Consider the following 23,026-nt stretch of genomic DNA (forward strand, 5'->3'; position numbering starts at 1 on the left):
CTTGAGTGTGAAGTCTACACAGCAATGAAACCACCCTACAACCCAAAGTCAGTTGGTATGGTCCGACTGTGGATTTTTTTTTTCATTGTGATATAGACAACATACCCTAATTAGGCCCTCCAGCAAGAGAGACCAGTGCACCAGGTCGGGCATCTCCGACTGTTGTGGAAAGTGAGACTGGATCTTAATGACCACAGATTCACAGGCTTCAGTTTTGCCTCATTTGAAAGACCAATACCACATCCCAGTCTGTCTCTGATTATATGTCTTTTATGAAAGTTAAATGCATTTTGGTTTATGGGGAGATTTTCCAAAAGTGCCTAAGGGATTTGAAGCAGTAGTCCCTTGGATTCTTTTCAATAAGTATTGTTCTCCTAAACCTCTTACGTGCTTTGGAAATAGGGTTACCAGATGATATCAAAAAAATACCGGACACACTTGATCTCAGATGGGGGTGGGGGGCCAGCTGTGAGGGGAGCTGGGCTGGCCGGGAGGAGGTTGGGGGAGCTGGGCTGGCCAGAGGAGATTGGCGGTCGGGGAGAATGGCTGGCGGGAAGCAGAGCTGTCCGGAAGAGGATTGGGGAGGGAGCAGGGCTGGCTGGGAGGAACTGGCCAGCAGGGAGCAGGGCTAGCTGAGAGGAGGTCAGGGGGAGCGGGGCTGGCCGGAGGAGATCAGGGGAAGGAACCAGCCAGCGGGAAGCAGGGCTGGCTGGGAAGGGGTTGGGGGGTGCGGTGCTGGCCGGAAGGGGAGCGGGGGGAACATGGGGGGGAACCAGCTGGCAGGGAGCGGTGCTGGCCCAGGCACAAGCAGATCCCGGGATACTGCTCACCTGCATACGGTCCCAGCGGGGTGCACGGGCAAGTCCGGCCCCGGGGATTCCATCCCGCCCCGCCCCCACCCTCCTCCTCTCTACTGTGTAGTTGCGTACTGCCTGGCTGGGACCATGAGTGTTTACCAGCCAGGCAGTACGCAACTACGTACTGATACTCCTGATGATAATAATAAAACTTAATTAATTAGAAAATACCGGACATTTATATGTCCAGTATTTTCTCAATTTGTTTCCCGGACAGAAAGCTCAAATACTGGACTATCCAGTTCAAAACCAGACACATGGCAACTGTATTTGGAAAACTTCCTCCTAAAGACAAACAACTAATTGCATACCAAAATGGTATCAATTTTTTTCTTAACAATATAATTGCAATTGAGAAGTGGCTGGTAAGGGTGTTAAGATTACATACATGATTGTGCATTTCAGTCATTTACCAGGAGTTTTGGTTACTCAGTGCAACCTTGATTGTGATTTCTTGGAATGCATGCAGTAGAATCTCATTATTACTAGGAAACGAAGTATTATGGTAATAAGAACTTTCAAAATGTTGAGTGGCTGAAAGTAGATGTAATTCTAAAAAACAGGAAAAACTCTTCTCTCAGATATACATAATAGATTTTGAGATTCTGGACTGCCTACTTTCATTGATTCAATGCAAAGGGAAAGCAGACTATAATAATGACACACTGTATAGTGTCACAGATGAATCTGGTGCTTTACAGACACATAGACCAGATCTGAGACCAGATTCTGCTCAAACAAGTTCCAAAGAGATTGAAACAAATTAGAACCAAATCTCCAGAACTCCAGATGGAATAAATGCGGGGTGAGGGGGAGGAGAAGAGGAGGGGACATGTGGAAGATGCTGTGTTGGTTCATCCAGGCAGAAAGTTGGCAAGATCTCCCTGGCAGGCAACTAATGGAGAAAACTAAGAGCTTCGCTTGTATGTTAGGCATTCCTGATTTCACTGTAACGAATGGCAGGATAGCTATTTTATACAGTTCAAGCAGCAGCATAGCAAAAGTAAAGATGTGGATAACAGTGTTCCAGAATGTTGGGCTATGGAAGCTTTCCTGGAAGCTTTCCATGAGGGGGAAAGACCCAAAATATGCATGAAGTGCTAGACGAAAAAGGAATGGGCAGGTGTCATCTAAGTGGAGTATTAAAATTAAGATGCTGCTCATGCATCAATAGCTTAAGTGAACAAGGATGGGAAAATGGATCCCGATGCTATAAAAACAAATAAGACATAAAGGTTGTTTTAAGGACGTGAAGACAAGACTGGTGCTGTTTGAAGCCAGCAAGAATGTACAGGTGAGATATATGGAAGAATTGTTTGTATACAGCATGAGCACATTTGCACAGTATTGCACGGGTCCTTAACTCAATTTTTTTTGGTAAATAAAAGAAAAATTCAGACCAGGCCTGCTTGCTCTTCCCCTTACTGTCTGTCAGGGAGGGAGAGCAAAATGCACAACTTTCCAGCCAGAGTGAGGAATGCAGCAAATTGTCTTTTTCCCCTCGTTCTCTGATACAAGCGAACAGCCAGCAATGTCCCCATAGGGGAGGGGGAAGCTTCTGCCCTTCCTAAAGGGTGCCTGGAGGGGTGTGGGGGGGAGGAGGGGAGGGGAGGGGAGGGGGCGGAAGACTCAGGGCTGGAGAAGTCCTGGGCAGGAGGGGGGCATATGCCCCCAGCCAGTCCTGTTCACCTGCCTGGTGGTTCTGTCTTTTTTTTTTTCCCCCCTCTATGGTTTTATAAGAAGCAATCCCATTCCAGGCATATCCCATTTTCCTGACACAGTCTTAAATTATGATAAAAGGTGTATGCTGAATTTGGTGGTTCTAGCTCTTTCTGTTTAGGAGGAATTCCTGAACGAACAGACACACAGATACTCTCTCTCAAATACATAGTGGATTAGTTTTCTTCAAAGAGGTAGACAGTTTAATGTCGTCACGTGCTATCTGCACAGCAAACACAGATCATAAAAAATGTAAAAACATAAAATTTAATTTTCTATTTGCCAAAAGAGTCTTGAATACCAAGAAACAAGCAGGGTGATATTAAAGTTGTTACCACCCAGACCCCCCTGCCTCCACCCTCTCATCACCCAGGGCTGTCCCCCCCGCCCCACGATACCTCCACCGCACCCAGGGCATCCATTGAGCTAAAGGGGACCGTGGTGGTTGGGGGAGCCCAGGGCTGGGACAATAGGGGGCTGCAGGATGGGAGGGGCAGGGCTGGCGGGGACAGGGCCGGGACACAGGAGAGCAAGGGGAAAAGACCGTTTGCTGCATTCCTCACTCTGGCTGGAGAGTTGTGCATTAAAGTCAATGGCAAAACTCCCATTGACTTCAGTAGAGCCAAGATGGCACTTAATGCTTTTTCTTAGGCCATCAGTGTAATTAATATAAGACAAGGCAAATTCTAGCCATATTACCAAAATATTTCACTTTTTTTTGGTTACACCTGGGAGAAATGGCCCAAACCAGAACAATAATTGGCAGGTGCTACTGAAGGGTTAGTGCCACTGAAAAACACCCATGTCCTGGTTATAAGGGAAGGGAGCCTGTTCTCCTTCTGAGATGTCAGAACAGGATCTTGATTGATCCATCCAACAGGAGTATTGATGCATGCAAGAGGAAGAAACAGTCAAAACTAAAGCAGAGAATCAAGCACAGAGTGAGTGGGGGCTGGAACAATACTGCAGGCAGGGGTGCTGAATTAGGCTGAATCTTAAGCCCTTTCAATGGGTGTCAGCTCTCATGGACTGGACGATTGGATGCCATTTGGTACAGTCCAGGAGAATTTGCAGCCCTCGCTCCTTGGTGCCCACAGAGGAGCCACGGCTGGGGGCATCTGCAGAGCCCCAGGCTGGTGGTGGGATGTTGGGTGGGAACGGAGTCTCCAGGACTGGCAGCCTGGACCCTGGGGCCAGCAGAGCTGGCAGGCTGCAGTTCTCACGTGGGCAGGACTAGTGGGCGACAGGACCCTGAGGGGTGGTGGAGTCTTGAGGCTGGCAAGTGGCGGCAAAGCTGGATGGCAGGACCCTGGAGGCCTGGCAGGACTCCGTGGGGCCACTTGGAGGCCAGGGTCTGGGGCTGGTGAAGCCAGTGGCTGGTCAGCAGCAGAGCTGGTCCCTGGGTGCAGAGAAGCAGTGTGCAGAAACATCCTATTTCCCACGCCTGTGCCCAGAGTTTTGTATCCGCATTACAGGTGGTTGTCTCAAATGATGCCTACATAGCACAGGTGTGATTGCTGCTCAGGTGGGTATCTGTGCACTAGCACTCACTTAGTGCAGATACGTATTGCCATGAAGATGCACTAGCATGAACTTCTGTGCAGGCTGCACAAGCACACTCAGTACTCTTGGTATGTTTTCACATTGCTCATCCTCTGTGCCCTTGCATCTTTTTTGCTATTTGTGGCGGTGCTAGCTAGCACAAATTTAGTACAGGTATGTGACAGACCACACCCTGCAAACTGCAAAACTCTTAGGCTGTGTCTAGACTGGCCAGTTTTTCCGAAAAATCAGCTGCTTTTCTGGAAAAACTTGCCAGCTGTCTACACTTTTGCGCAAAAGGGCCAGTGTAGACAGCTGAGATTTGTTTTGCGCAAAAAAGCCCCGATCGCGAAAATGGCGATCGGAGCTTTTTTGCAGAAAAGCGCATCTAGTTTGGCCACAGACGCTTTTCCACAAAAAGTGCTTTTGCGGAAAAGCGTTCGTGCCTATCTAGATGCTCTTTTCCGAAAATGCTTTTAATGGAAAACTTTCCCGTTAAAAGCATTTCCGGAAAATCATGCCAGTCTAGAAGTAGCCCTATAGAAGGCAGCCATATTGGGAGGTGGGTTAATGCTTTCTTGTTTCCAAATTAGCTTCACCTGAACACAGCCCAGGGGCCAGGGTAGAAAATAGAGGCCTAATTAGGAGGCAGCTTGCAGCTGGGGTTAATTAAGCACCTGCTGCCAATTAAGGCCTCTGGGGTTCCTATAAAAGGATTCCTCCCAGGCACTGGGGAGAGGAGTTTATGGAAGGTGCACATAGCAGAGCAAGGTAATGCTGAATCCTAAGGACTGGCCTGTGATGAGAGTGACTCAGTAAATGGGAACCCTTGTCTCTAGGGAAACCCCAGAGCAACACGGGGAAGCTCTCTGAGGTGCATGCCTAACTGCCAGGAAGTGCAGAACACCCAGGGAGCTACCAAGGGACTTTGTCACAGGTATGTCTACCTAACTTGCAATTACACCTCTGATTCCAGTGCAGACATACCCAATCTCTTGTGATAAGCTTGAGGTCTTTCAGTGAGGCGCTCCTAACACATGCTCTAAGGAGTATGCAGGGGCAGGCTATTTTCCTCCAGGCATGCTGTTGCGTAGATGTGGGTGAATATGGCAAAGATGCTTTTGTGAATATACTTACAAACAGGAACTGTAACTTCATTTTGCTGGTGTTCCATAGGCTCCTTCTAGTTTCTCTGGATAAAATTTACATGGCCCACACAGTGAAAAATTTTATTTTCTGTGGAGGATCTGTACTAGCAAATTTTTGTTTTACAGGAATGTTTGAGGAAAGCAAAGATGGCTATTCTTACACATGCATGGGTAAGATGATTCCTTTGCATTTTCAAGTGTCCAGAGAGTCCACTCACATTTGATTCCAATTTTATATTTTGTGAATACACTTTTATAGCTTCAATTATAAGACTAATAGAAATATGCCATCCTTTGAAAAACAATTATATGTTTGAGGGGTTTTTTTTGAACAGCAGCAACAACAAAAATCTAGCTCTCAGCTAAGTCAGAAACCCAAATGTTATAGCACTGAGAGCCAGAGGGCAAAACTGGCTATCCATAAAAATGAAGCTGAATTCACTGATTTTCATTTGCCCAAGATCAGAAGAATGTAAGAAGTAAACAGAAGTGAATAAATTGCATTTTAAAAGTTCCCCTTTTTAACAACTTCTGGCTACTGGTAGCACTGATAAAGAAATGTTTAATGTCTGATATATATATTTTAGAATCTGTCTGTGTCCATATGTCTGAGTCTGTTCAAGAACTGCTCCTTAATGGTAAGAGCTAGGACCACCACATTTGGTATGTAGCTTCCTCTTAACATAACTTACAGCAAGGTAAGGGTTTGGTTGTGTCAGGACAATGGGATGTGCCTGGAATCTGACTTTCTCATCAAATGGTAAGGGAGGAGTCTGTTAGGAGGAGGGTTATACTGTAGAATGACTAGAGAGGAGTAGCAAGAGGCCAGAGTTGAGAATCTGGACAACTATAGCCTCATTGGACCAGCAGAAGGTAAAAGTGGCAAAAGGGACAGCTACCTACTATATATTTCAGAGAGTTTGTCTGTGTGCCTGTCCTACAGCCAGGGGATATGCAGCTTTAGTAGGTACAGCTGGGAGAAGGGTGCAGCAGCCATGGACAGGCGCTTCTCAGCTGGCCTCAAACTGCTGCAGTAAGAGAGGGCTGAGATTATCCTCTTCACTGGGGCAGCCTGTGTACTGAACCCCTCATCTCCAGTCCCACCCCAGAACAGTGATTTAAATGAAGAACAAAACTTATTTGAGTTAAGGACCTGAGCAACACCAGGTAAATCTTCTAGTATGTGATAGTTAAACTGACAGTGTCCCTGGAAAAATAATCTAATGTGAGACTTAAGAACAAGTTGTAAAAACATATCTATTTCATTGAAATGCTTGACACAATCAAAATTGTTTTTGTTTTGAAAAGGTTAAAGCCCTTCATTTCAGCTTGGTTCCAACATATGCATATCACAAACATTCAAAAATAAGTCAAAACCAAAGTCTTTGACCTTTTAAAAATTGTTTATTTCAAAACCAAATTTTTTTATTGTGAGAATTTTGACTTTTCCTTCTGATATGAGATGAAAGTTCAGAATTGGAAATTGAGTCTCCAGTAGGAATTTTGTGTTGTCACCCTTTAACACATGGCAGCTGAGAGGAGCATATGGGTTCAGGCACATACCCAGGAATTTCTGGGTCAGGGGTGCTTTTTTGTAAATGTGGACTGCAAGGCTATGAATGCACTTCCTATAGTCCCTCAAGTAAGCGTAGAAATCAGCCCCATCCTCCCCCCCAGCAAGCCAAAGCATGGGGTAGGGAGACTCAGGCAGCACATTGTTCCTGCTTTTCCCCCCCCGGCTGGCCAGAGCATGTTTACTTACGGGACCATGGGTGGGGGGTGATTTTGCACCTGGCCTGTGTATCAGCCTCAGTTTAATGTAAGCTTTGAGTTAATCAATTCAGAATAAAAGGGTATCATTCAGATACTTACTGGCTGCATCTAGACTGGCATGATTTTCTGAAAATGCTTTTAATGGAAAAGTTTTCCGTTAAAAGCATTTTTGGAACAGAGCGTCTAGATTGGCACGGATGCAAAAGCACTTTTTGCGGAAAAGCGTCCATGCCAAACTAGACGTGCTTTTCTGCAATCGCGATCGGGGCCCATTTTCGCGATCGGGGCTTTTTTGCGGAAAACAAATCTGAGCTGTCTACACTGGCCCTTTTGTTCAAAAGCTTTGCGCAAAAGAGACTTTTGCCTGAACAGGAGCAGAATAGTATTTCCGCAAGAAGCACTGATTTCTTACAGTAGGAAGTCCGTGCTTTTGCAGAAATTCAAGCGGCCAGTGTAGACAGCTGGCAAGTTGTTTTTTTCCGGAAAATCAGCTGTCTAGACACAGCCACCCTGTCTCTGAATGCTAAGGCTTATACATCATCTAGATGCAGATGAAACTTGGTGATGGTGGTGGTGGCGGCAAAGAATGGCCATGATGACAGCTTTCATTCATCTGAGAATGAAAGGGAAGCTGAAAATCCATTGTGGAAAAAGGATGTTTCACAACTGGTTATGGTGACTTAATAGTTGCCACAAGTCCTGCTTCTCACTGCTGCTGTTTCAGCTCGCAGATTAAACTAGCTGTTTGCATTGCTGCTGGAGGCCTGGGAAATGTCAGACAATCATGACACAGGAATTCAAAACTGTGAGATTATGCAGCATGTTACAGCATGATTTTATAATTTGAAATATAATAATATCTGAGCATTAGAGTTACTGTGGAGTGAAACAAATAAGAATTTTAATAACTGTCCTTAAATCTAGCCCAGTGAATGGAACTTGGTGTCCTATGGTTCAAAAGTCACTGGGTACTGGGGTTTGCTACTGTTTGGGGGGGTGTAATAGAGAGACTGCTATTAACATTTTAATGTAGAAGGGATCTGCACGAATGCCATCTTTTGGCTATGGGATCAATCTGACATTTTAGGCATGGGGATGTTTTGTTTTTTAATTTAATTTTTTTTTATTAGAGCATTCAACCTCACACTTGCTGAAATCCCACCCTGTATCCCCACATCAGTTTATCATTCTCCTCCCGGAATCACACTGATAAAATGCAACTCCTGCTTTTTTGTAGGATATACTTGCTTAAAAATTCAATGCCTCTCCAGTAATGTCTACATTAGAGTTTTTTCTGGGATACCAGGGAAACGGGTCTGCTTTTTCAGAACCGTTTCCGAAAAAGCGAGCGCATTCTTTCCAAAGTTCTGTATTCCTCACAACATGGAGGGTTTTCATGTAGATAAGCCAAATATCAGAAAAGCCTTTTCCGAAAAAACAAACAGAAAAAGGTACACAAATTGAGGTTTGCAAATCTTTTTCAGAAAAAGAACACCGTGTATACATAGTCTTAGTCTTGTAAGTGACCCTTGTCAGCATAGGGACAGATTGTTATACCCTTGCTCACAATGAACTGCACTTTTCTCCACAAGTAGTCCCACTGGCTTCAATAGGGTTATTGATTGTGTAAGGTGCTATTTTTCATTAATAGTATTGTATACAATTTGGCCCTTGGGTTTAAGCTGTCTTACATTATTGGTTACCTGTGGATTTTTCTATTGTGTGTGTGTGTGTGTGTGTGTGTGTGTGTGTGTGGCTACAACTTACTATGACTTCTTGCTAGGATACTCAAACTCATTTCACACGTTATCTTATTATAAATAACTAAAATGCTATGGAAAGTATTAGATACTCTAGGGATGCTGCCAACCGTGCACAAATTGACCTACATTGAGGAAAGAGAAGAAACCCAGAAGTAGGAGTCAGGAAACTTGGCTTCCTTTGCAACAGTCTGACCAACTTCTTGGTCTTTTTAAGCAAGTGACTTCAGCTACAATTTTCATGTGCCCACTAACTTTTGTTTAAATATCTACTTTCTGGGGTTCCAACATGATGTTGCAAATTGTGGATCCCCACATGGAGTTGCTTAGTCAGAGGGAATACTTGAAAAGATTAGTCTTTAGATTTGATTCTCCGCTGCTTTACACCTTGTATGGCCAAGTCCTATCTTCCAAAGTAGGATGACACTTTTAGGGGAAATGGCCGCTCCTTTGGCAGTGTTCTAGGTATACTTTGCACAGGCATAAATGACTACACAAAGGCAGTAATGGATGAGGAATCTGCAGCTCGGCTTCCTTCTCTGTAAAATGGGCATAATACAGTTGTGAGGCTAAATTCATATGCTATGGTCAGAGGGAAGGGGCTATAACAAGTAAATGCAAAATTTGTATGTGACTGTAGTTTGTGTGTGTGTGTGTGTGTAACACATCATATCTGGATTAAATTGAGATGGTTATAGATATAATCCGTCATCTGATATTGTTGGTCTACATATTGTTTTAAATGCACATCTACTAAAATACTCAGAAACCATCCCCTTCCAACAACTGCAGCACAACTCAATTTTTAATGCATGACCACAATGTGTTTGCTATTTTGCTCTGGGCTGGATATAGCTGCTAACTTGTGCTTTCTTTATAGACTAACAAATAGAATCCCAGGACTGTGACTCTGTTAAAGCTTCTTATAAAAACAAAGTAAAATAAGAAAATCCAGGTTAGCTTTCACCCTCTGGAAAACCAGACCGATTAAATTTGAGAGGCTGGGAAGTGACAGGCAACAAAATTATTTTCCAGCTTCAAAATGGGTGTGACAGCAAGGAGGACAGAGAATTAAAAAATTTCTTTACAAAAATCCTCTACTGTTTGACAGTGTTAATAAAATGGTCACAGTTGAACCAAATAGATCTTAAATTGATCCCAATGTGGAGCTGCGCTGTATGAATAATTGATTTTCTGAGGGGGAGAGGTTGCTGGCAGTTCTGAAAATATGATATTGTTTTCGATCAACGAGAACCCCATATCGGGGGGGCTGTGGAAGGGTTCAGCAAATTAGTTAAAACAAAAAACCCACCCATATGGGATCAAACAATGTTTTTGTTCCACTTGAAATCCTAGAATCCTAAAACTAGGTGGTTAGAAGCAGTGTTGTCTGTAAGCCAGAGCTACTCAACTTTGGAACCTCCAGGGGCCACAATGATACCCACAGCACATGCTGAGGGCCGCAACTTAAGTGTGGTTGCATATACAGGCAGTCCCCGAGTTACGCGGATCCGACTTATGTCGGATCCGCAGTTACGAACGGGGATTTTCTTGCCCCGGAGGACTGGAGCGGTGGGACGCCTAGTCCTGCCGCCCGCCTCCTCCGGGGCGAGAAAAGCTGCTCCCCGGTCTGCTGGGGGAGCCAGCAGACCAGGGAGACGGGGAGCAAAGCGGTGGAGGACCCAGGCCGGACCCGAGGCGCTGATCTGGAAGCACCGCGGGTCCAGCCCGGGTCTTCCGCCACTTTGCTCAGCGTCTCCCTGGTCTGCTGGCGGGGAGAGGGGGGGGACGCAGCTAGTGCGCCCCCCCCCCCCAGCAGACCAGGGAGATGTGGAGCAAAGCCCGGGGCCTGTGGTAGAGCAGGTGGGGCGCTGCCGGTTGGTCCCGCAGCACCGCTCCTTGGCGCTACTGGACCAACCCGGCAGCACCCCAGGTGCTCTGCCCCAGGAGTCCTGATTCAGCCGCTGCTGAAACGGACCAGCGGCTGACTACAGGAAGCCCGAGGCAGAATTGCTCTGCCCCGGGCTTCCTGGAATCAGCATCTGATCAGTTTCAGCAGCAACTGACTTGGGGATGCCTGGGGTTCTTAAGTTGAATCTGTATGTAAGTCGGAACTGGTGTCCAGATTCAGCCACTGTTGAAACTGATCAGTTTCAGCAGCGGCTGAAACTGGACGCCAGTTCTGACTTACATACAGATTCAACTTAAGAACAAACCTACAGTCCCTATCTTGTACGTAACCCGGGGACTGCCTGTACATGTAAATAGCTTCTTTCACACGGATGGGTATGAATACAAAGATTAAGGCAGAACTACACAACATGCAGGCCCCATCTAAGTCAGTTCTGCTGATATTAATAAAAGGCAATATTTACCTGATTTCTACCTATGTGACAGCACTTTTAATGAGCAATGACAGTCCAGGAATTTAACTGCTAAACCACATATCAACAGAAGGCCATTATATTGACTACTTTTTTGTTTTGGCTTCCACTCACGGGCTGTAGAGCCCTGCATAAACCCAAACTGGCTGATCCCTTTCTTGAAAGTAGGAATAAGGGATCTTGCGGAAAAGGGTTTATTTTCCGCAAGATACCGTCTAGACTGACGCTTTTCTCCGGCAAAACCCCGAGCCGGAAAAAAGCGGCAGCCATGTTCATGCAAATGCCGCGGGGGATATTTAAATCCCCCGGCACATTTGCAATTCCAACTGGTCTCATTAGCATCCCTTTTCTGGAAAAGGGTGCCAATGTAGACACAGCCCAGCTGTTTTAAAACATCTGGCAGTTCCCTTTAGGTTCCTACTAGGAGGAGACTTCGCACACTCTCCCTGCCCCCAGGTCTGTCAATACCTGGGGGCAGAGGAGTGCACACAAGTCTCCTTGCCCCTGCAAGAGCGCACAGCGGCTAGAGACACCAAGGCTACGTCTACATTGGCCCCTTTTCTGGAAGGGGCATGGTAATTTTTGAAATCGCAATAGGGAAATGCGCGGGGGATTTAAATATCCCCCGCGGCATTTAAATAAAAATGTCCGCCGCTTTTTTCCGGCTTTTAGAAAAGCCGGAAAAGAGCGTCTACACTGGCCCCGATCCTCCGGAAAAAGCGCCCTTTTCCGGAGAATCTTATTCCTATTTTGAAGTAGGAATAAGATCCTCCGGAAAAGGGCGCTTTTTCCGGAGGATCGGGGCCAGTGTAGACGCTCTTTTCCGGCTTTTCTAAAAGCCGGGAAAAAGCGGCGGACATTTTTATTTAAATGCCGCGGGGGATATTTAAATCCCCCGCGCATTTCCCTATTGCAATTTCAAAAATTACCATGCCCCTTCCGGAAAAGGGGCCAATGTAGACGTAGCCCAACTGTTTTAAAACAGCCAGTGTGTGTGTGTGTCTAGCCGCTGTGTGCCCCTGGTAGGGCAGAGACAGGATGTGAGAGACTTCGTGTACCACACCCCCTCCCCCTCGGGCTCTGATTGGCCTGATGATTGGGGAGTGCAGGGTGACTGCAGGCCAGCTCCAGCCTGCAGAGGGCCATTTGCCCATCCCTGTAGTAGACGCTGGTAAGAGGATATCAAGGAGATCATAATGTTTAGTTGGTATGGCAGAATGTAGTAATATAAATTACATATCGCGGTATGCAAGCACCCTACAGCCTTGGTTATTCTTAAATATTGTGAATTCTAAACAGGCGCTTTGCCTGTTGCAGTGAATAGTATTAATGTAATGGAGCCGTTCACGTGACTAAACACAGTGCTAGCTAATGTATCTTGACAGATTGGGCCGTTGGCCCCCTAACCCAGCCATCTGATCTGTGTTTGCAGACCCTGCACATGTGTGGCATTCCAAAAGCCCCTCCTTTTGATGTACATATCTGTGAAGTGCCTCGCCCACCGGTGTGTCTAACACAACCAACACCCCTGTCATGAAAAATGTTGACGCTGCATTTGGCCAGTCAAGTGTATAATCAATGCTGTGTAGTCCATGCCACTCTCTGTGGCTTGTGTAACCCCCATGCCTAATAATAGGAAGAGATCTGTGAGAGCTATAGAGAAGTGTGGGAAGGAATGAGCTGTGTCTGGGTCACTTTGGGTGCGTCTAGACTACAGGGTTTTTTATTGTTTTAAATTTTAAAGTGGCCTTTTTTCCCCCAGAAAAACTTCTTGCGTCTAGGCTGCTGTGGCGTTCTTTTGAAATTAAATAGAAAGAACGCAGCAGTTCTTCGGGGATGTCCCCACGGGTGCTCCACTATGGGTGCTGGCCTTGCCCCGGGGCTGTAGATGGAAGCTTGTGCAGTGTTCGGCCGGACTGCGCATGTGCCATGAGCTCATGGTTTTCAAGCTCTTTTCTCTAGTGCACGGTCCGGCCTCCCACCAGTTCCTCTAGACCGCCTCCGGCTGCAGACGCTTGGAACCGCTCCTCACCTCACTTGCTGAACTAGACTTCTAGTTGACGTACGTGTGTGTGTGTGTGTGGTGTGTGTGTGTGTGTGTGTGTGTTCCCTATATTTCCCCTTTGTTTCTCCTTATTTAAAAAAAAAAAAAGCCAAACGAAAGGAAGAATAGACACTGACAGTACTGTTCTTACCTTCCGCCTCTCAGATGTTCTCCCGTCCCGCTCCTTGTACATAGTTGCATCTCCTTAATTTGTCTGCTTTGTCATCTTTTTTTTTAACAGAATAATAGCACAAATACATATAGAAGAACATCAGCAATCAGACAAGTAGCCGTCTTTCTGCGGCCGTAAGAACTGCCTCAGGAACTGGCAACATGTCGGCAGCTACCGGCTTAAAAAAATGTGGCTCTTGCCGGGAGGCAGTGCCGGCCTCCGATGGTCACTCGGAATGCATCTGTTGTCTGGAGGAATCTCATGTCCCGCGGAAATGTACTCACTGCAGCAAACTGACTTCCAGGGCTAGAAAGGACAGGGAGAGGCACCTCTGAATGATCCTTTTTGATAAAGCCCTGCAGCCGCAACACACTGATGCTGACCAACAGCCCCACAAGCGACGGGCTTCCTTCCCCAACTGCGGGGCTTCAAAAAAAGCCTAGACTCTCCCCTACGAGATCCCTGCCGACTGCCTTACATGGCAGAGAGAGTCAGGCGGAAAGACTGGGGATGTCTGGCACCGCAAAGCCATGTCCCCCTACCTCAACGGTGCAAAAGCCAAAAGTGGCAACAGGAGCCTTCTCAAAAGCCCGCACCCCAGGCAGCTCTGTCTCAGCCTCTCTCTCTGCCGCCCGCACAGAGTGCTGAGCCATTGGTGAGAGCTCCCTCGGAGCCGAGCATTACGGCACCGGCACCTGCACCGCTGTCAAACCACCGCACGGTGCCGGAGTACACAGTGCCAACCTGGTCTACCATGGGCACGGCACCGATCGCTGCTGTCTCCGAGCCGCCGGCGCCGAGCAGCACAGCGCTGGCTAGTGCTTCAGCGCACGCCGCAAGAGCAGGAGCTCTGAGCCCTGCTGCCTTGATCTCTCCGCACCAGAGCTGCTCTCGCTCCTGTCTCTTCTCCCCGGCACTGTCCCCACATCTCTATACCGGCTGGCATAGGTCTCCCCATGCTTCTTCAGACTGCCTTCTTCATTCTTGGCTGCTAGACCCTCTCATCAGAGACATTGCTCCAGAGAGCTCTCTGCGTCTCCTGCTCCTTCCAGGGCATCAGACAGCTGCTCCTGTTCACCTTACTCTCCACACCATTATCGATATCACGATTGTTCTCACTGTCACGACAGACGCTCACCACAACATAGCACATACCTCCGCAGCGACCATTATTCCCAAGATTCCTGCAGCGGCTACTCCTACCGATCACGATCTGCCTACTACTATGTCCCATGCAGGCACTCTCCAACTCCGACTCCCCTTACTCCTCTGCATCATTCAGCATCACCATCTCATCCTCCATCGGAATCGGAGCATACCCTCTTTGTGGCCCAGCTACCGGGGACCGCTATCCCAGACTCATCCCTGCCAGACGACGCAGTCATGCCAGGCGAGGGTTCTCCACCAGATGACCTATGTCAATTCCAGGAGTTGTTTAAACGAGTAGCCATCACACAGGAGATACTGTTGCAGGAGCTCAAGGACAAGCAACGTGAGCTTTTCAGAAACCTCCAGCCACAGCATAGGTCGCACCTGGCCATTCCCCTCGATGAGGGCATCCTGGAAATTGCCGATGAAATACGGCGTGCTCTGGCATCGGCTCTTCCAACTAACAAATGGGCAGACAGGAAATACTTCGTGCCCCCAAAGGGCATGGAATTCCTCTTTGCCCATCCGCAACCTAGTTCCTTAGTCGTTGACACAGCCCAACAGAGGGCTAGAGCCCCACACCTCAAACAACAGGGCTCCAACAAGGACATAAAGAGATTTGACCTTCTGGGCAGAGAGGTCTACACATCAGCAACGCTACTCCTTAGAATCGCCAGTTACTCGGCGCATCTATCCAACCATACCTTCGACACCTTTTCCCATCTCACCCACCTCATGGATCATCTTCAGGATTCAAAGAAATCTATCCTGAAATCAGTAATCCAAGAGGGCTACACATCAGCAAGAATGCCCCTCCAAATGGCCATGGACGTCGCTGACACTGCCGCATGTTCTATTGCCACCGCCATCGTTATGCGGAGAGCCTCTTACCTTCAAGTGGAGGGAGTTCCAAAGGAGCTCCAGGCCAGAGTCAAGGACTTACCCTTTGACAAAGACAAGCTTTTCGCTGAGAACACGGACACAATCTTACACTCCTCTAAAGACTCCCGAACAACTCTCCGAACACTGGGGATGTACACCCCCCTTCAGGAGGCGCCGGTATTCCCCATACCAACGCAGATACAACTACTCTTACATTAGACATCAATGGCAGCAGCACTACCAGCAGCAGAGGTCGTTTGAAAACCAACGCTCATGCCAGAGACCCCAGCGACGCCAAAACCCAAACGGCAGGACAAACATGCCTCCCAACAACAAGCAACAGGTTTGATGCCTTGGTGGGGGTGAGCAGACAGTCATAGGCAGCACCATGAATCATTTGACCCAACTCTTTCACCACCGGTTGAGGCCCTTTTTCCACCAATGGGCCAAAATCACTACGGACAGATGGGTCCTTGAAATTGTCCAAACTGGCTACCCTATTTCCTTCACATCCATTCCACTCACCACCCCTCCCACCCAGTCCCTTTTCAGGGATCCCTCTCTCGAAGCCCTCCTCCAAGCAGAAGTTGATCACCTTTCTTTGGGACTGACTCTGGCACAAATGAGTTCAGAAACAAAGGCTTCTACTCTCATTACTTCCTCACCCAGAAAAGGTCCGGAGGTTGGCGTCCCATCCTAGACCTCCGTTTGAACAAATACCTCAGGAAACAACGATTCAGAATGACCACCTTAGCTGCCATAATCCCTACGTTAGATCCACAAGACTGGTTTGCCGCCCTCGACCTATTTCCACGTCCTGATCCATCCAGCTCACAGGAGGTTCTTACGCTTTGTCATGGCAAAGGACCACTTCCAATACAAGGTCCTTCCCTTCAGGCTATCATCAGCCCCCAGGGTATTTTCAAGGGTCCTATCATCATCGGAGGAAGGCCGTGACTACCAAGGAGTACTCATTTTCCCATACCTGGACGATTGCCTACTTGAGGGTCCTTCTGCACTTGGTTTCTCAGATGGTTCAGCTCACCAGGCAAGCCTTTCAATCTCTCGGACTCCTCCTCAACGAGCAAAAGTCCGTTTTGCACCCCACACAGAACATCGAGTTCATAGGGGCCCGCCTGGACTCACTTGCTGACAGAGCTTTCCTGCCCTTACAAAGGTTTCAGGCTATCCAGGACCTCATTCACACCATCACCGTCAGCCCCACTGTCTCGCTTATGACATGCCTGAGACTGATGGGCCATATGGCTGCCATAACATACGTGGTCAAACACGCCAGGCTACACCTGCGCACCCTTCAGTACTGGCTGACACTCGTATACGACCACACCAGATGCAACCTCCACAGACGGGTAACACCTCCACCCGCCATTACCCGATCACTCCTGTGGTGGACCAGCCCCAAGAATCTCTTATCAGGGGTACCTTTTCATCAATAAGAACCCCTCCACCAGATCACAACAGATGCCTCTATTGGGCTGGGGAGCTCACATGGGCCCCCTCTCAGTGCAGGGCCAATGGTCCCCACAAGAAGCTCGTCTACACACAAACCTTTTAGAACTACGTGCCATTTTCAACACATGCAAGTCCTTCCTCATCCATATTTGAAATACCACAGTGAGGCTATTCATGGACAACGTCACAGCCATGTATTATGTGACTCGCCAGGGCGGTGCTCGCTCCTGTTCCCTATGCACAGAAGCTATCCGCTTCTGGAACTGGTGCATTCGCCACAGAATAACACCTACGGCATCCTACTTATCTGGCACCACAAATGTCACCGCAGAATTCCTAAGCAGACACTTCGATGTGAAGTCAGGGTTATGCCCTAGCTTCCGCACTGCGCAGAAGCAGAGAATGGAATGCAATTTACCAAATTTTTAACAAAACCCAAATATGTTTTAAAAGGACGCCGCAAAAGTGTCGCTGTATGTTACTGAAAATGAGAGGCAATAGATTTAGGCCTAAGAATCTGATCTTTCCTAGAACTAAGATCTCCCTTTAAGGAAGGGCTAGAGCAGTGATTCCCACCTTTTTCCCTAAAATTTTTCATATCCCTACCTATGAAAACGTTTGCTTGGCCAGAAAAAGTTGACAGTGGGGAGTGCAATTCAGTTACTGCCAAATTATTTTCAAGAAAATTAATTTGTAAAGAGCTGTTATATATGTCAGCTTACATTGTAAGGAAAAAAAAAAGTATTCCACGATTTCTTGCGGAACCCCTGACGATGGTCTGCGAAACCCCAGGGTCTGGCAGGATTTTGTTCACTGGACTAGAGAACTGAAGAATTTCTGAAAGTGTTCCGCGGAATCACTCTCAAACACATTAAGTGGCCACCCGGGTTTGTTTATTTACTGGCACTCTGGCCACAGAGTCTCACGGCTCCCATTGGCTCCGTTTTGTCCTTTGCAGCCAAGAGGAGCAGCAGGAAGTGCCTCCCTTCCTGCTGTTCCTGAGTGCAGGGAGACTTGGGCTGGCTCGGGCCATGGCAACCTCCTTTCCCACTGCTACAGGGCCAGAGAGACTCAGGCTGCATGGCCTCTTTCCTCCCTGCTGCTCCAGGAATGCTGACGCCTGCTTACGCTTTCCCTTCCCCATGGTGGTGGGGGTGTGCGCTTGGTGCATTGCTCCTCCCCGCCCTGTTGGGGGGAGGGCCTCAGCAGAGGAGGCGGGGCTGTAGGTAGGGCTGTGGGCCTGCCTCCCCTACCTCAGCTGTACTGACCACCCATGTCCATGTCACAAACTGGCCTTGCACGGGGAGGAAATCCATGTCTCAAACCAGCCCTCTGTTTCTCTAGTACAGCCTCTGTGTTGGTTGTAGAGACCATTTGTTCATCTCCAGTTGTCAGGCAAAGAACTGCTGTTTGTCAGAATGGTGGAGGGTATTGAAATAAACTTCTCCATTAGTCCCTATTTACAATACATCCACCTCCATACTATTGTAGCACCTGACTGCAGCCACATGAGACAGAAGAATATTATCCCCATTTTACAAATGCGGAACCTGAGCACAGAGAGATGGATAAGTCATTTGCCCACAATCCTGTAGTAAGACTGACAGGGTCACAAATACAGCCCAGACTAGATTCCCTGTCTTATGCCTCAATCACAAGACCATCCTTCCTCTGTAAAGAAAAAATCATTTGAAATCCCATCAGATAACGGTTTCTGGGACTTGTGGCATTTAGTCTTCTACTTTGCCGGCCTCCTGCATAAAACAGTCACATGATCCAATTTAAATGCCAGCCCAATTTTCAAGCATGTGTTTGTTTGCAGGAAAGTGGAATGTTGGCTTAGAAAAACTCCGCTTCCATTGGGAGCTGTTTGAAATCGGATAATCTCACTGGGATGAATACAGAAACTGTTCTTGTGTGAGCAGTCAAAACCTGGTGCTAGAGCAAGATTCTTTGATAGGGCATTTGCCTTATGTCTTTGGTACAGCAAAGCCTGACCCTGCACTTGTGGTAGTCAACGGCAAAACTCTCCTGGACTGCAATGTTCCGGGATCTGGCTGAAAGCACGGGGAGACTGGGTGAGTCCACCAAAGAAACCAGGCTGATCAATAAGCAGCTCTTATCAGCTCTGGGATAACACATCCCTTTGGCATTGTGACATGAATAACCATAGGCAGCTTTAGTGCAGATGAATGGTACTTGTGTGGGGCTGGCGTTCAGATGCTCCCCACAGGGTTAGTGGTGTAATGGTGTTACCCGATGGGGCGACTGTATATATTTACCTACCAATTAGCCTAATTAAATTATTGAGAAGATTAAGGTGCGACCCCAAACTCCGCATCGATCACCGGTTTTTGTTCTTTATCCTTAGATATGGCGCATAAATAAAAACTGAACAATTTGGATAAGGTTTATAACTAAACTATTATATAGTAATCTCAAACAAGCAAGGGGGCAGTCCCCTCAAACACTTAATAACTTTACCAGAGTCTAGCGGCACTGAGGTGATGGGTGTGACGCTAGCGACCTCAATCCGTCGGCTAATTGAATGCCTCGGGAGAGGAACAGCCAGGAGTCCCTCGATGGATGACTGCGCCGACGCTGGCGACCTCAATCCATTGGCTAGTTGAAAGCCTCGGGAGAGGAGCAGCCAGGAGGTCCCGCGAAGCGCTGGAATCGGGAGCGATGTGTTCCCCTTCCGGGAAGACCTTCAGCCTCTTCCTGCATTTCGGCGCAGCTGGAACGGCGATGGACACGAGACTCTAAACTAACCTATACTACACTTATCCTAAAATAATACCCTAACTCGCGACGCACTTGCTGAACAGACACAAGGCCGGCTGATTTGCTGTGACCGATGCTGCCTGACGGACAGACTTGATGACGAGAGCTAATCTAAACCTACTTAAGTAAGATTATCAGAGTATAAGACCAAGCCTTCCACTTGGCTTAACTCGTAGATGATGCTAACCTCACTTATACGACCCGGGACAAGACGCTAGACCACACACATACACCCTCTCATGCATGCACTAGTCTAACCTACACCTAGCCTGACGCCCTGACGCAACAACTGAAACGGGCATTGCTCAGGCCTTTATAGGTTAGACTCATGCATTTGCATGAGGGTTCTGGTTTGAAGTGACTGGTCTGTACAAGATGCTCTTTTGCATAGCTTTAAAATGATTGGTTGTGGGAATTATTAATTACATATTCATGAAACAACAATCGTTCCTATGAATATTCATTGAGTTAAAAGTTAAACTGTAAATGAATATTCATCAGCTTAGAATTTTAAAATGGAACAAGTCAGTACATAAGCCAGCAATGCAATGTTCTTATATACACACATTATTATTGTATCCACACTCAGCCAACATAGATACAAGGTTACATTAGGCTCACTACCATCATCACATAACAATTAAACATAATTAATGGTCATACTAGTCTTCAATTAATACAATTCTGTTTACAATGGGGAGAGGAGGGTGAAAGAGCCATAGGCAAATCTCCTCCTTTGTGTTTGTTCCTTTCGGTAGCAGTTCTCCAATACCCACGTTTTACTCTCCACCTGGAATTCCTTGCACTAGAAGAGAGGTCTGCAGATGTCATTGCTCCACGATTCCCTTCTGACAACAACAATTCCTACATCACCCCAGGTGGAGGGACTGAAGCCTGAGCCTGCCTGAATGCCCATGTTCTGGGAGGTGGGGAGCGGGTCTCAAAGCAAAAGCCTGAGCCCCAATGGCTTCAACCACAGGCAGGAGCCCCACCATCCAGGACTGAAGCCCTTTGGCTTTGGCAGAGGTGCTCAGGATTTAGCCTGGGCCCCAGCAAGTCTAAGCCAGCCCTGGTGACCCCAATAAAATGGGGTCCTGACCCACAGTTTGAGAATAGCTGCATGAGAACATTACTGGTGCTTTCTGTTGCATTCTTCTGACTCTCTTTTCAAGACCTGCAGTGGTGCACTATATTGGGCCCTGTTTTCCAGTGCCTTGGATCTTGTGCAGACATTTGCTTCTGGGAAGCTGGGGGCATCTTTTCATTGCATGTGTATGCAGCACTTAGCACAGTGGGGTCTGGCTCCTGACTAGGATCAGCCAACTACACACACAAATGATCCTGATTCAGTAGTTCTTTACCTACTAGGTTTTCCCAGGTGTAAAAATGGCACAAGATGTAAAGCAGTGGAGAATCAGCCCCAGTGCTCAATGGTCAGCTTTGTTTTCCAGATATAAGTTTTACCTCCCTGGTCCGACACCCTTGGGACCTGCCAGACCAGGGGAGGTCAGTGCCGGCCCTGCTGCTGCTGGTGGCAACAGAGAGGCCAGCAATGATCAAGCTGTGGGCGTGCTTCGGGGAAGAGTTCAGATGGCTGTGGAGCCCTGTGGCTAGAGACTAGGAGCACATCCCCACAGGGCTCCACAACCGCTCTTTTCCCGAGCGCCCCCTGTCCCTGCTCTCTTCCCCCCCCCCCTTTCTGAGCTTGAGGGCTACATATGAGCTGTCCAAAGTGCTCCAGAAGCTCTGGGCAGGTAGGGGCCCAGATTTTCCCTGTGAGTGCTCCAGTCTGGGAGCACCCACAAGGATGCCATACCATACATGGTACCAGACCACAGAAGTCTGGACTATAGAGGTCCAGCCTGAATACGGATGTAGCACTCATTAACTTGGAGTTGCATCCGTGTCTCTGAGGGCAGCATTAGGCCCAATTCATTTTATCAGCCTAGTACCACTGAAGTCATGTGAGCCTTTCTGTTCACTCATAGAACACTAGAACTGGAAGGGACCTCGAGAGGTCATCGAGTCCAGTCTCCTACCCTCACGGCAGGACCAAGCACTGTCTAGACCATCCCTGATAGATGTCTATCAAACCTACTCTTAAATATCTCCAGTGATGGAGATTCCACACTAGGCACTTCATTCTAGTGTTTAACCACCCTGCCAGGCAGGGAGCTTTTCCTAATGCACCTCAGGCACTGAATGCATCTGTCTGATCTAGTCCTCTACATCACTTACTGATCAACTCCATGTATACTGACAGCAATTAAAGCCCATTGCTTTTTGTCCTAACATCGGAGGTCAAGGAGAACAATTTTTCTCCCTCCTCCTTGTGACACCCTTTTAGATACTTGAAAACAGCTCTCATGTCCCCTCTCGGGCTTCTCCTTTCCAAAATAAACCAGCCCAATTCTTTCAGCCTTCCCTCATAGCTCAACTTCAGTGGGATTTGAATCAGACTGTTAGCAGTTATGTCACCCCTAAACTGTATCCAGTCACACTCTACCTGCTGGATGTTAGTATCTGGTGGTGTGTCTTAGGGGTTCTGCTCAAAATGTGTCAGTATACATGGAGTTGATCGCTAAGCGTATGTCTACACTGCATTCGTCTTTCAAGAGAGGAATGCAAATGCAGAGGAACGAAATTGCAAATGAAGTGCGGATTTGAATTTCCCATGCTTAATTTGCATAATCTTGTCTGGCCGCTATTTCAAAATACCCTATTTCGAAAAAAGAAACACTGTGTAGATGCGGTTATTTCGAGGAAAAAACCCTTCTTTCGAAATTACCCTTAACCCTTATTCCTTATAAAATAAGGTTTATTTCGAAAGGTGTGTTTTTTTTTTTCTTGACATAACCGCATCTACACAGTGGTGTTTTTTGTTTTTTTTCTTAAATTCGAAATAGGGTATTTTGAAAAAGCAGCCGGACGTGATTATGCAAATGAAGCACGGGAAATTCAAATCCGTTCTTCATTTGCAATTTTGCTCGGCTGCATTTGCATTCCTCTCTCAAAAGAGGAATGCAGTGTAGACATACCCTAAGTGATATAGAGGACTAGATCAGACAGATGCATTCAGTGCCTGAAGTGCATAGTTGTAATTAAGTTTGGGGTACAGGGGAGAAAGACAGTTCAGGCATGGAAAGAACCCTTCTTAAAATGAGCATTTTGCTAAATTGATTTTGTTCCTCTGATTCACTGCAGTTGTGCAGGCTTTCAGCTGCCCTGGCATAACTCATTATTCACTCATTTTTTCCCTATTAATAAATATGCACAAGCACTTAAACAGAATAATGTGCCATGTAAAAAAACAACACAACTTCATGTGCCTGTCAGGGG

The 23,026-nt window shown here is 47.2% G+C and overlaps 1 long non-coding RNA gene across 1 annotated transcript; it reads left to right on the forward strand.

The window, feature by feature from the left end:
- The first annotated feature begins 4,698 nt into the window (after window positions 1-4,698).
- LOC142830450 (uncharacterized) lies at window positions 4,699-20,029 on the forward strand. The gene is made up of 2 exons (XR_012905688.2): window positions 4,699-5,055; window positions 13,469-20,029. It is a non-coding gene; the product is annotated as an uncharacterized LOC142830450 (long non-coding RNA).
- The last annotated feature ends 2,997 nt before the right edge of the window (window positions 20,030-23,026 follow it).

Source organism: Pelodiscus sinensis, chromosome 8 (assembly GCF_052426305.1).
Source record: "Pelodiscus sinensis isolate ZL-2025 chromosome 8, ASM5242630v1, whole genome shotgun sequence".
Lineage (NCBI taxonomy): Eukaryota > Metazoa > Chordata > Testudines > Trionychidae > Pelodiscus > Pelodiscus sinensis.